The 14,665-nt window shown below is 43.8% G+C and overlaps 2 long non-coding RNA genes across 10 annotated transcripts in view; one reads left to right on the top strand and one right to left on the bottom strand.

Moving 5' to 3' along the window:
- The window catches only part of LOC103791187 (uncharacterized), a 59,817-nt gene extending 50,509 nt beyond the window's left edge, over positions 1-9,308 (bottom strand). For 3 of the 4 annotated variants that reach the window (XR_013529138.1, XR_013529137.1, XR_013529139.1), the window contains exon 1: positions 9,099-9,308. This is a non-coding gene — a long non-coding RNA (uncharacterized LOC103791187). Of the gene's footprint in view, positions 1-8,886; positions 9,076-9,098 lie in introns of those variants that run through there. The other variant, XR_013529140.1, reaches the window with a different exon arrangement.
- The window catches only part of LOC144580131 (uncharacterized), a 160,931-nt gene that overhangs the window by 120,082 nt on the left and 26,184 nt on the right, over positions 1-14,665 (top strand). For 4 of the 6 annotated variants that reach the window (XR_013529132.1, XR_013529134.1, XR_013529133.1 and 1 more), the window contains one exon: positions 5,575-7,951. The exons of the other annotated variants lie outside the window; for them this stretch is intronic. This is a non-coding gene — a long non-coding RNA (uncharacterized LOC144580131). Of the gene's footprint in view, positions 1-5,574; positions 7,952-14,665 lie in introns of those variants that run through there. 6 annotated transcript variants of the gene reach the window in all.

Genomic DNA, 14,665 nt, shown 5'->3' with positions numbered 1-14,665 from the left:
TATAGAAGGGCAGAGTGTGGTGGCTCCTGCCTATAATCTCAACAGTTTGGGATGCCAAAACAGATGGATCACCTGAGGTCAGGAGTTTGAGACCAGCCTGGCCACTATGGTGAAAACTCATCTCTACTAAAAATACAAAAAATTAGCCAGGCATGGTGGCAGATGCCTGTAATCCCAGCTACTCGGGAGGCTGAGGCAGGAGAATTGCTTGAACCTGGGAGGTGGAGGTTGCAGTGAGCTGAGATCTAAGATTGTGCCATTGTACTACAGCCTGGGCAACAAGAGCAAAACTCTGTCTCAAAAAAATAAAAGTAAAATAATTCTTGGCCAGGTGTAGTGGCTCATGCTTGTAATCCCAGCACTTTGGGAGGCCAGGGTGCACAGATCACAAGGTCAGGAGCTCAAGACCTGGCCAATATGGTGAAACCCCATCTCTACTAAAAATATAAAAATTAGCCAGGTGTGGTGGTGGGTGCCCGTAGTTGCAGCTACTCAGGAGTCTGAGGCAGGAGAACTGCTTGAACCCAGGAGACAGAGGTTGCAGTGAGCCAAGATCATGCCATTGCACTCCAGCCTGGGCTACAAAGTAAGAGTCCATCTCAATAAATAAATATATATATACACAATAATTAGCCAGGGATGGTGGCAGGAGCCTGTAATTCAGCCACTTGGGAAGCTGACTCAGAAAACTTGCTCGAACCTGTGAGGTGGAGGTTGCAGTGAGTCGAGATGGCTCCACTATACTCCAGCCTGCACAACAGAGTGAGACTCTGCCTTAAAAAATAAGAATAATAAACACCTAAATATAAATATTTACAAACTTTAAGACATGTATACAGAAAACTGCAAAGCATTGTTGAAAGAAATTAAAGGCCTAAATACATAGAAAGATACCCCATGTTCATGTATCAGAAGACTTAACACTTTTAAGATGGCAATATTCTCCAAATGGATATGCAAATTCAATGCAATCCCTGTCAAAGTCTTAGGTATCTTTTTTTTGCAGCAGAAGCAGAAACTGACAAATTGATCTTTTTTTTTCTTGCATTTTAGGTTTTGGGTTACATGTGCAGATCATGCAAGATAGTTGCATAGGTACACACATGGCAGTGTGTATTGCTGCCTTTCTCCCCTTCACCCACATTTGGCATTTCTCCCCAGGCTATCCCTCTCCCCTTCTCCCCCTGCTGCCCCTCCCCTATTCCCCCCCAGTAGACCCTAGTGTGTTGTACTCCCTTCCCTCTGTCCATGTGTTCTCATTTTTCATCACCCGCCTATGAATGAGAATATGAGGTATTTCATTTTCTGTTCTAGTGTCAGTTTGCTGAGAATGATGTTCTCCAAATTCATCCATGTCCCTACAAACAACACGAACTCATCATTTGTGACTGCTGCATAATATTCCATGGTGTATATGTGCCACATTTTTCCAGTCCAGTCTATCATCCATGGGCATTTGGGTTGGTTCCAGGTCTTTGCTATTGTAAACAGTGCTGCAATGAACATTCATGTGCATGTGTCCTTATAGTAGAATGATTTATAGTTTTTTGGATATGTATACCCAGTAATGGGATTGCTAGGTCAAATGGAATTTCTATTTCTAGGTCCTTGAGGAATTGCCACACTGTCTTCCACAATGGTTGAACTAATTTACACTCCGACCAACAGTGTAAAAGTGTTCCTATTCCTCCACATCCTCTCCAGCATCTGTTGTCTCCAGATTTTTTAATGATCACCATTCTAACTGGCGTGAGATGGTATCTCAATGTAGTTCTGATTGGCATCTCTCTAATGACTAGTGATGATGAGCATTTTTCCATATGTTTGTTGGCCTCATGTATGTCTTCTTTTGTATCTGTTCATATCCTTTGCCCATTTTTGAATGAGCTTGTTTGTTTTTTTCCTGTAAATCTGTTTGAGTTCTTTGTAAATTCTGGATATCAGTCCTTTGTCAGATGGGTAGACTGCAAAAATTTTTTCCCATTCTGTTGGTTGCCGATTCACTCTAGTGACTATTTCTTTTGCCGTGCAGAAGCTGTGGAGTTTCATTAGGTCCCATTTGTCTATTTTGGCTTTTGTTGCCAATGCTTTTGGTGTTTAGGTCATGAAGTCCTTGCCTACTCCTATGTCCTGAATGGTTTTGCCTAGATTTTCTTCTAGGGTTTTTATGGTGCCAGGTCTTATGTTTAAGTCTCTAATCCATCTGGAGTTAATTTTAGTGTAAGGTGTCAGGAAGGGGTCCAGTTTCTGCTTTCTGCACATGGCTAGCCAGTTTTCCCAACACCATTTATTAAACAGGGAGTCCTTTCACTGTTGCTTGTTTTTGTCAGGTTTATCAAATATTGTATGGTTGTAGATATGCTGTGTTGCCTCTGATGCTTCTATTCTGTTCCATTGGTCAATATCTCTGTTTTGGTACCAGTACCATGCTGTTTTGATTACTGTAGCCTTGTAGTATAGTTTGAAGTTTGGTAGTGTGATGCCTCCTGCTGTGTTTTTTTTTTTTTGCTTAGAATTGACTTGGCTATGCAGGCTCTCTTTTGGTTCCATATGAAGTTCATGGTGGTTTTTTCCAGTCCTGTGAAGAAAGTCCATGGTAGCTTGAAGGGGATAGAATTGAATCTGTAAATTACTTTGGGCAGTATAGCCATTTTCACGATATTGATTCTTCCTAGTCATGAACATGGAATGTTTCTCCATCTGTTTGTGTCCTCTCTTATTTTGTTGAGCAGTGGTTTGTAGTTTTCCTGGAAGAGATCTCTTACATTCCTTGTAAGTTGTATTCCTAGGTATTTTATTCTTTTTGTAGCAATTGTGAATGGCAGTTCATTCTTGATTTGGCTCTCTTTCAGTCTGTTATTGGTGTATAGGAATGCTTGTAATTTTTGCACATTGTTTAAGCCACTGACATAATAACAAACAGTCTCTCAGACCATAGTGCAATCAAGTTAGAACTAAGAATTCAGAAACTAACTCAGAACCGCACAGCTTCATGGAAACTGAACAACTGGCTCTTGAATGTTGAATGGGTAAAGAATGAAATGAAAGCAGAAATAAAGAAGTTCTTCGAAACCAACGAGAACGAAGACACAACATACCAGAATCTCCGAGACACATTTAAAGCAGTCTCTAGAGGAAAATATATAGCAATAAGTGCCCATATGAGAATAGTGGAGAGGTCCAAAATTGACACCCTATCATCAAAATTGAAAGAGCTAGAGGAGCAAGATAAAAAAAACTCAACACCTAGCAGAAGACAAGAAATAACTAAGATCAGAGCAGAACTGAAGGAGATAGAGACACGAAAAATCCTTCAAAAAATCAATAAATCCAGGAGCTGGTTTTTCAAAAAGATCAATAAAATAGACAGACCACTAGCCAGACTGATAAAAAAGAAAAGAGAGAACAACCAAATAGATGCAATCAAAAATGATAAAGGGGAAATCACCACAGATTCCACAAAAATTCAAACCATCATCAGAGAATATTACAAACAACTCTATGCACATAAACTAGTAAACCTGGAAGAAATAGATAAATTCCTGGACACCTGTGTCCTTGAAGCCTAAAACAGGAGGAAGCTGAAACTATGAATAGACCAATAACAAGGTCTGTAGTTGAGGCAGCAATTAAGAGCCTACCACACAAAAAAAGCCCAGGTCCAGATGGGTTCACAGCCAAATTCTACCAGACACACAAAGGGAAGTGGGTACCATTCCTTCTGAAACTATTCCAAACAATCCAAAAAGAGGGAATTCTTCCCAAATCATTTTATGAGACCAACATCATCGTGATACCAAAACCCAGCAGAGACTCAACAAGAAAAGAAAACTTCAGGCCAATATCCATGATGAACATAGATGCAAAAATCTTCAATAAAATACTGGCAAGCCAATTGCAACAGCACATCAAAAAACTTATCCATCATGATCAAGTAGGATTCATCCTGGGGATGCAAGGCTGGTTCAACATATGGAAGTCTATAAATGTAATTCACCACATAAACAGAACCAAAAACAAAAACCACATGATTATCTCAATTGATGCAGAGAAGGCCTTTGACAAAATTCAACAGCCCTTTATGCTAAAAACCCTCAATAAACTAGGCATTGATGGAACATATCTCAAAGTAATAAAAGCTATTTATGACAAAACAACAGCCAATATCATACTGAATGGGCAAAAACTGGAAGCATTCCCTTTGAAATCTGGCACTAGGCAAGGATGCCCTCTTTCACCACTCCTATTCAATATAGTACTGGAAGTTATAGCCAGAGCAATCAGGCAAGAAAAAGAAATAAAGGGTATTCAAATAGGAAAAGAGGAAGCCAAACTGTCTCTATTTGCAGACGACATGATAGTATACCTAGAAGACCCCATCGCCTCAGCCCAAAAACTCTTGAATCTGATAAGCATCTTCAACAAATTGATCTTAAAATTCAGATGGAAAGGTAAGGTACTCCAAATAACCAAACATTCTTGAAAAAGAAGAAGCCAGGCACAGTGGCTTACACTGGTAATTCTGGCACTTTGGGAGGCCAAGGCAGGCGGATCACCTGAGGTCAGGATTTCCAGACCAGCCTGACCAACATGGAGAAGCCCTGTCTCTACTAAAGATACAAAATTAGCCTGGTGTGGTGGCACGTGCCTGTATTCCCAGCTACTTGGGAGGCTTAGGCAGGAGAATCACTTGAATCCGGGAGGTGGAGGTTGCAGTGAGCCAAGATCATGCCGTTGCACTCCAGCCTGGGCAACAAGAACGAAACTTTGTCTCAAAAAAAAAAAAAAAAAAAGAAAAAAAAGAAAAAGAAGAAAAGGTTGGGGGATACACACTTCCTCACTTCCTCATTTGGTGACTTACTATAAAACTACAGTCATCAGGCTGGGCGCAGTGGCTTATGCCTGTAATTTCAACATTTTGGGAGGCCAAGGCAGGCAGATCATCTGAGATCAGGAGGCTGAGACCAGCCTGGCCAACACAGTAAAACCCCATCTCTACTAAAAATACAAAAATTAGCCGAGCATGGTGGTGCGTGCTTATAATCCCAGCTACTTGAGAGGCTGAGGCAGAAGAATCACTTGAACCCAGGAGCAGAGATTGCAGTTAGCTGAGATCATGCAACTGCACTCCAGCCTGGGCAACTAGAGCAAAACTCTGTCTCAAAAACAAACAAACAAACAAACAAACTACAGTAATCAAACAGTGTGGCAGTAAAGATAAAGGAGGATAAACTATGAGAAAGCACCAGAAGGTACAGGTAGAAAAACAGGCTGTGTAAATGAGGTTAGACTTTTTCTGTGGGCAATGAGAAGTCCTTGAAGATTTTGCACAGAGACACGCTACACTCAGTCAAGGTTTTAGAGACTAATTGTAGCAGCAGTGTGTAGCAGGAACTAAAACTGGAAAGTGAAGATACCAAAAAGGTAGGGAAAACCCATTGAAAAGCCACTATGTTAATCTGGGAAAGAGATAATGGAGGACATAAATTAAAGCAGTGGCAATAGAAATTAGGGGAAAAAAGAAAAACCAAAGATCTTTCTCTCTCTCTCTCCCTCCCTTTTTTTTTTCTTTAGGCTGGTCAAGTGAAGCAGAAGAATGGAAAAGGAACAGAGAAGTCTGTGGTTGTGACCAATTAGCTGTAAACACCACTGCACGAAAACCAGTCAAACCAAAGATCTCTTGTGTGGATCATCCTTTAACAATCCTGTCAAATGATAGCAGGTCCAGGCCAGGAGGCAGCTCATACCTGTAATCCCAGCACCTTGGGGGGCTGCAGTGGGTGGATCCTTTGAGGCCAGCCTGGCCAACATGGTGAAATTCTGCCTCTACTAAAAATATAAAAAAATTAGCTGGGTATAGTGGCACATGCTTATAGTCCCAGTTACTCAGGAGGCTGAAGTGGGAGAATCACTCTAACCTGGGAGGCAGAGGTTGCAGTGAGCAGAGCTCTCGCCACTGAACTCTAGCCTGGGTGACAGAGTGAGATCCATCTAAAAAAAAAAAGAAGCATGTCCTATAGCACTTGCCTTAGCTCCTGAGTATGAGTGCCTTCTTAAATTCTGCATGTAGGATCTCAGTCACCCTAATCCCAGCCTTGAAACAAAGGTACCATAATTCCCATTTTCTTTTTTTTTTTTGAGATGAAGTCTTGCTCTGTCATCCAGGCTGGAGTGCAATGGCTTGATCTCGGCTCACTGCAACCTCTGCCTCCTAGGTTCAAGCAATTCTCCTGCCTCAATCTCCCAGGTAGCTTGGATTACAGGCACTCACCACTGCACCCAGCTAATTTTGGTATTTTTAGTAGACAGGGGGTTTCACCATCTTGGCCAGGCTGGTCTCAAACTCCTGACCTCGTGATCCACCCACCTCAGTCTGCACAAGTGCTGAGATTACAGGTGTGAGCCACCACACCTGGCCATAATTCCCATTTTATAAAAGGAAATCAAACCCAAGCAAACTGAATCACTGGCTAAAAGTGTTACTGGGCATCCATGAGATGCTGAAGACTGAGCACCAAATAGCAAATAAGACGTTTTCCCTGACAACAGGAGTATGCAGTTTCCTGGAAATAGGCAAGCAGGCCATTACAATGCAGTGCTGTGATGGGGTAGAGAAAAGCACTGGGTCTGGAGTCAGGCTGCTTGGATTTGAAGCATAGCCCACCACTCCCATGTGACCTTGACCAAAGGGTAATAATCAAATAATGTTCTCTACCTCACAGTACTGTGAAAGATGAAATTAGTTATAATACATGAAGCGTTTAGAACACTAGTGTGGCATGTAGGTATCTAAGTATTTGCTGTTATACTGGTGATGATGATGCAGTAGAGAGAAACATGGAGAAAGTGTGTGTATATATCTATGCTTTGGAGGAAGGGAATAGGGTGGGGAGGCTTCCTGGAAGAGATCTACTGTGAGCTGAATGCTCAAAGTTAACCTACTGAAGTCAACACCCTCATATGTCAAATAATGTCTATCTTACAACAGCATTGTGAAAATTGAGAGACCACATACACAGACAATGACTAGACCTTATATAATACAGAACTCTGACCCCCAACCTGCAGCAACCTGCCCAGGGACCCAAACCATTATTCAGAATAACGTCAGCCAGGACGTCAGCAGGCTATAAGTCGGACTTGTAGGAAATCAGATTGCTCTCTCTAGTGATAGTCCGGAAGTCAAACAATAAACCCTTTAACCAACAGCCCAAACGGCTAGGACTTTTTTTTTTTTGAGATGGAGTTTCACTCTGTCATCCAGGCTAGTGTGCAGTGGTGTGATCTTGGCTTATTGCAACCTCCACCTTCTGGGTTCAAGCAATTCTCCTGCCTCAGCCTCCCCAGTAGCTTGGATTACAGGCATGTGCCACCACGTCCAGCTAATTTCTTTTTTGTATTTTTAGTACAGACAAGGTTTTATCATGTTGGCCAGGGTAGTTTCAAACTCCTAACCTTAGGTGATTCACTCACTTCAGCCTCCCAAAGTGCTGGGATTACAGGCATGAGCACCGTGCCTGGCCACAAAATGGTTAGGACTTGATTACTAACTGATAGCTTCCTTAATTTCTGTCCTCGATTCCAACGTAAAACAATCGGAGAAAACCAAATATCACCCCTAAACAATGCCATAGAATGTCCTGCTTCTAGTTAGCCCACCTGCAGCATCCCCGTGCCTCCAAGCAGGCCATACCTGAAACCATTCCTATTTTCCACTATAGTTTTCCCACTTCTCTCTTTGACTCAAGTCCCTACTGAAAAGCAAGTGACAGTGGCTGACGCCTTACCATACCAAGCCCTGAAAAAAATAGCCTGCTTGTTCTCAGTCTGTTGGTCTCCATGTACATCCTCAGAATTTAATTTGGTAAAGTACATAAAATGTCTAGTACAAGGCATAACTATTTTTCCAAGGACCTTTTGTGTCTTTAAAGGAAATATTAACACAAACAAAGACTGAGTGGTTTTCAACTAAAATGTACCTTTTATCTGAACAAAAGTCCTGCCTGAGAACCTGGTTTTAAATGCAGTCCTCAGTGGTTTTCAAAAGCAGTAGGTAAGACCTGATAACCAGCCTCCCTCCCAAACGGTTTTGGGCTTCACTGTATTATTAGAAACAGTACAAGTGGCTTCCTACTTCCCGTTCTGTATTCTGAAGCCTGACCAAATCGAGGTGCCAGAGTGCCTGCAGGAAGAAAGCATAGACAGTTTGCAGTATGGGATCAAGGTAAGGTATTGTTCATAAGATTTTTTTTTTAGTAAGTTCTTGCTATGTTGCCCAGGCTGATCTTGAACTCCTGAGCTCAAGCGATCCTCCTCCCTAGGCCTCCCAAAATGCTGGAATTTGAGGCTTGAGCCACCACGACCAGCCTCATTAGGTTGCTTTAAAGTCCAGTTTGGGATTTATCCAGGCCACAGCTTCTATTTTCCCCTCTAAGGCCTACTTTCTTGGGACTGTTCCCTTCCTGCTTCCGCCAGAAAGGGCATTCCTTTTTGTATGGCACTTCTTTCCACAAGCACATTTGGTTCTGTTCTCTTTAGGTTTGGTTGAGAAAGGGCTTTGAAACTATGGAATAAAAGTGGCACTAGTGCACTGCAGCCTCAATTGCTGGTTTCAAACAAACCTCCCACCTCAGCCTCCGGGGTAACTGGGACTACTGGCCTCAGCCACCGCACCAGGCCCAGGAAGTAACCCTTAATTAATAGTTCATGATGTTCTTTTCCTTTGCAACTTGGGGTAACAAATACAAAATTTAATACAAGATAGGAGCATTTAAACTCCATTTTAAGAGAGGTGTCCAGTGTGGTTAGACAAAAGCCACTTTCTTGTCAGCATCCACAATTCCCCACCCCTGCCCATCTCCTGCCGGGGTCCCTTGGGGGCCATACCTTAAAGCTCAGCTCCTCATCTTGGGTACCAGAAAATCTACTTTAACAGAGAAAGCCCCCTAGACATCAGGTGTCCCTTGGAGCTGGGAGTAAAGCCCAAGCAAGAACTAAGAGGGTGGCTGACTTCACAAAGCCACCCGCACACCCCAGGGTTTGTGCTCCTCCACCTAGCAAGTACGCTGGGGAACCGCCAGTAACGGATGTGGGGGTACCGTTGCCGAGGCCGCCCAGAGCCGCCAGCATGACTCCCTCTCCTGTGCTCCTCCGGAGGTCCTGGCTCATTACGATTGCTCCGAGGGCTACCTGCGAAAGTCACGGCCAGAAGCAGCAGAGCCAAATGCAGCATCGCCTGTGCCATCCTCCGCAGCCGGCCATCGGACCTCTGCACGCTGGTGCCTGCGCCACTCGCAGGGGGCACTCACGTGGCGGGGCGTGGGGAGGGCAGAGAAGGGAGGATTGAGGGGCGGGGAGAGAGTGGGAGGAAGGGCAGCGGTAGGTGGCCAGGGCAGGAGGGGCAGAGGGAAGAGGAGCCGGGAAGGGTTGGGGAAGAACTGGGAAGAGCTGGGAAGGGGAAAGGTAGGAAAGGATGGAGTCGGAGAGGTAGAGGAGGGGATGATTGTTCCCCCACTTCCTCTCTTACCAGCCAAGATGGACCTCTCCCTCCAGCATACAACAATCTGTGAAAGTCCTAGGGAGCCCTCGTGGAGCTCTTAGGAGTTCTCTCAATCAACTCCTATTTCTTAAGCATCTACTAGTTCCCAGGAAGTGTTTTGTTGATGAAGACACAGCCCTGACCTCGACAAAGGAGGTCCCTGCTCTCAGGAGCGTTCAGTCTTTCTCTTTTTAAATATATTTTTAAATAATTTTAGTTGACACAACAATTGTACATATTTATGGGGTACATAGGGATATTTGGATGCATACAATGTGTAGTGATCAAAACAGGATAATTAGCATATTCATCACCTCAAACATTTATTATTTGTGTTGAGAACATTCAAAATCCTCTCATCTAGCTACTTGAAAATATGTAATAAGTTATTATTATAAATTTCAGGCAGGATCTCATTCTGTTTCCCAGGCTGGAGTGCAGTGGCATGGTCTTAGCTCACTGCAACCTCCACCTCCCAGGCTCCAGTGATCCTCCTAGGTCAGCCTCCCTCCCAAGTAGCTGGGACCCCAGATATATGCCCCCATGCCAAGCTTATTTCTGCATGTTTCATAGAGACAAGTTCTCACCATGTTGCCCAGGCTAGTCTCAAACTCCTAGGCTCAAGCAATCTGCCCACCTCGACCTCCCAAAGTGCTGGGATTACAGGCTTGAACCACCATACTCTACCTTCATAATAAATTATTGTTAACTGTAGGCACCCTACAATGCTATAAAACACTTGCACTTATCCCTCCTACCTAGCTATAATTTTGTATATTTTAACCAACCTCTGCCTATCCCCCATCCTTCCTGGCCTCTAGTAACTACTATTCTACTCACTATTTCTGTAAGAAATAATTTTTGCCAAAGAGGTTGAGCAAGTTACTGCATTAACGCCAGGTGTGGTGGCTCATGCCTCTAATCCCAGCATTTTGGGAGGCTGAGCCCGGTGGATCACTTGAGCTCAAGAGTTTGAGAAGAGCCTGGGCAACATGGCAAAACCCCATTTCTATAAAAAGTACAAAACTTAGCCAGGTGTGGCCAGTGACCAAGATCGAGCTACTGCACTCCAGTCTAGGTGGCAAAATGAGACCATGCCAAAAAAACTTGACCAGAGGGCCTGGTGTGGTGGCTCACACCTGTAATCCTAGCACTTTGGGAGGCTGAGGTGGGTGTATCAGCTAAGGTCAGGAGTTCAAACTGGCCTGGCCATCATGGTGAAACCCCATCTTTAAAAAAAAATTGACCAGCCCTGTTGTTCATGCCTGTAATCTCAGCACTTTGCGAGGCTGAGGCAGGTATACCACTTGAGGCCAGCAGTTCAAGACCAGTCTGGCCCAATCTCTACTAAAAATACAAAAATTAGCTGGGCATGGTGGTACACATCTATAGTCCCTGCGACTTGAGGGGCTGAGGCATAAGAGTTGCTTAAACCCAAGAGGCAGAGGTTACAATGAGCCAAGATGGTGCCACTGCACTCTAGCCTGGGTGACAGAGTGAGACTCTGTCAAAAAAAAAAAAGTACATTAGCAGATCCATTTTTTTTCTGCTTCTTATGCCTATGTGTCAAATGATTCTGTAACATTCCAGACAAGACCCTTACTAGACTTAGTAGACTTAGTAAGGGTCTAGTCTGGAAAACACAAGACTTAATGGTATTTCACCAGAGATAATTTAATCTAAGGGATTGGCTAATCCAGTAGGGAGAACTGAAAAGAGCAGAAAGGGAAAATGAGGTAACACAGAGATAAAGCCTTTAGGAAGTAGGCATCATGCCTCAGTCTAGGGAAACAAAGGGAATAGGTTGGGATTCTCAGAACTAGAAATTTGGAGGAGAGGACCTGGAAAGCTGGGACTCAGACACCTGGGAAGGGGGTGCTGCTTGGCTGTGCTGGTGGCACTGAGAGTGTGTGAAAAAGCTGAAGAATAGGGCCAGGCATGGTGGCCCATGCCTATAATCCCAGCACTTTGGGAGGCAAAGGCAGGTGGATCACTTGAGGTCATGAGGTCAAGACCAGCCTGGTCAACATGGTGAAATCCTGTTTCTACTAAAAATACAGAAATTAGCAGGCGTGTTCCCATACTTCTATAATCCCAGCTACTCAGGAGGCTGAGGCAGAAGAAATTCTTGAACCTGAAAGGTAGAGGTTGCAGTGAGCCAAGATCACACCATTGCACTCCAGCCTGGGCAACAGAGTTAAACTCCATCTCAAAAAAAAATTGCTGGAGACTGGACCCAGTTGATTCTGTCAGGGTGATGAAAGTCTATTGCTGTGGCACTACTGAAAGAAACAGCCAGCAGGCAGGAGCCAGTCCCTTTTCCCTCCTCCTGCCTTCTGTTGTCCCCCTCACACACCCTATGGGCAGAACCTTCTGGAAGCCAACTAGCAAAGCAGAAATGAGGTCTGCAGAGACTTGGCATCACAAAGCAGAGTATGGAAGTGGGGGTTCAGAGCTGATGTAGAATCACCTCATGACTGGCATGGTCCCACGCCCACCTGTTGACCTTTACTGGAGGTGGAACAAGGGCTGGAACAAGAAGACACTGCAGTTTTCAACTCCACTAGGTGCCACACATGGCTGAGTTCTGGCTGGCATTTTGTTTGAGGCTGAGGGGTAAATGTGAAATGAGTGTTAGTACTTTTCTAAGTCACATGGTGTTCTGTTCTTTGAATAACAGTCACAAAATGGACATGGTTCATTTTGCTGAAGATTCTTATCAAAGACTGATAAAATAGAATTTACATATAAAGCTCTTCTCAACTGTGTTGGATGTCTGTTATCGAATGACATGTGCACTTGCTTACAAACATCTTTGATGCTCTGGGAACACGAATGTGACCCCAGATTCTTGGCAATACTCAGAGATATGTGAGTAGGAATTTCAGCTTCAAAAGAAAAGCAATAACCCCTCAAGATAGATTTCTTAGAAATGTGTGTGTGGATATGGCTGCCTTTACATTATTTGTTTTCAAGAGTTGTTACTGGCTGGCAGGCTGGCTCATGCCTATAATCCCAGCACTTTGGGAGGCAGAGGTGGGCAGATCGCTTGAGCCCAGGAATTGGACTCGGGCAACATGACAAAACTGTCTCTACAAAAATTACAAAAATTAGCCTGGTGTGGTGGTGTGCCCCTGTAGTCCCAGCTACTCAGGAGGCTGTGGTGGGAGGACCACTTCAGCATGGGAGGTGAAGGCTGCAGTGAGCCATGATTGCACTACTGCACTTCAGCCTGGGTAATGGCAGTGAGAACTTGTGTTAAAAAAAAAAAAGTTGGCCAGGCGAGGTGGCTCATGCCTGTAATCCCAGCACTTTGGGAGGCCAAGGTGGGTGGATCATGAGGTCAGGAGTTCAAGACCAGCCTGATGAAACCCTGTCTCCAAAGAAAAATAAAGTTAATAATTATACCTTAGAAATATTTTCTATCAAGGTGCTTTTCATGTTGTCTCAGCACTTGTGAACCAAGAACAAGGGTCAAGAAGCATTTTCTGTAAAGGGCCAGATAGTAAACACTGCTGACTTTTTGTCACAGCTAAACTCTGCCATTGTAGTGCAAAAGGAGACATAGAGTGTAATCAATGAATGGGCTTGATTTTTTTTTGAGAGAAGGTCTTGCTCTGTTGCCCAGGCTGGAGTACCATGGTGTGCTCTCAGTGCACTGCAGCCTCGATCTTCTGGGCTTAAGCAATCCTCCCACCTCAGTCCCTCAAGTAGCTGGGACTATAGACATGCACCATCACACCCAAATAAGTGTTTTGTATTTTTTTGTAGAGACAGGTGATATGGTTTGACTGTGTTTTCATTCAAATCTCAACTTGAATTGTATCTCCCAGAATTCCCATGTGTTATGGGAGGGATGTTTGGAGGGTAAATGAATCATGGAGGGCAGGCTTTCCCATGCTATTCTCATGATAGTGAATAAGTCCATAAGATCTGATGGGTTTATCAGGGGCTTCTGCTTTTGCTTCCTCATTTTTCCTCTTGCTGCTGCCGTGGAAGAGAGGCCTTTCACCTCCCACCATGATTGTTAGGCCTCCTCAGCCATGTGGAACTATAAGTCCAATTAAACCTTTTTTCCTTCTTAGTCTCAGGTATGTCTTTATCAGCAGTGTGAAATGGAGTAATACAGCAAATTGGTACCAGTAGAGTGGGGTATTGTTGAAAAAATACCAAAATGTGGGGACTTGGCTTGAAACAAGATGGTAGGCTTGTGGTGAGAAGCTATGAAGCAGGTGTAGAAATTCGTATGCTTAGAAGCAGATTTTAAAAGCAGTTTCTCTTCAGATCATGTTTTTTTATACCACTTGATAGGTATCTTGAAGCACCATGGCTGTGGCTGCAGTAAAAAGGGTGATGTCAAAGAAAACTGTCTTGAAATATTTATTCCCAATCCCAAACGGAGCTTTATATTGTGTTTCTCATAAATCTACATACTCTCCTCTGTCAGATGACTATAATTGCAAAGTAGAGCTTTCTCTGACTTCTGATGGCAGGACAATAGTATATACCACACTTCTGAAGGCCAACCCTTTGGGCAGGATTGAGTGATCCTTTTCTGGAACATGCATTTGTAATGGTGAATGGAATAAGTGACATTACACAAAGAAGTGAAGGCAAATGTAAACAGAGCAAGGGTGAAGGTGAGAGCAATGAGTGGATGAGACTATGGGAGATGACAGGGGCAGAAAAGCTCTGCTTCTGGGGAAGAGGATGAACTGGGTTGATAGGTACTAGTGTTAAGTTCTGAAGCCTCTAGTTCATAGGTGAAGGACAGATGTCAAAAATTTAATGTCAAAAATTCAGGTGACTTGGCACCATGGCTTATGCCTGTAATCCCAGCACTTTTGGAGGCTAAGGTGGGTGGATTGCTCAAGGTCAGGAGTTTGAGACCAGCATGGCCAACATGGTGAAACCCTGTTTCTACTAAAAATACCAAAATTAGCTGGGCATGGTGGTATGTGCCTGTAGTCCTGGCTACTCAGGAGGCTAAGGCAGGAGAATTACTGGAACCTGGGTGGCAGAGGTTGTAGTGAGCCGACATGGCACCACTTCATTCCAGCCTGGGTGACAGAGTGAGACTCCATCTCAAACTAAAATAAGATAAAATAAAACAAAAGTGAACCTAAT

Source organism: Callithrix jacchus, chromosome 18 (assembly GCF_049354715.1).
Source record: "Callithrix jacchus isolate 240 chromosome 18, calJac240_pri, whole genome shotgun sequence".
Classification (NCBI taxonomy): Eukaryota; Metazoa; Chordata; class Mammalia; order Primates; family Cebidae; genus Callithrix; species Callithrix jacchus.
The sequence above is the reverse complement of the archived record's forward strand: the minus strand, read 5'-3'. Positions and strand labels throughout refer to the sequence as shown.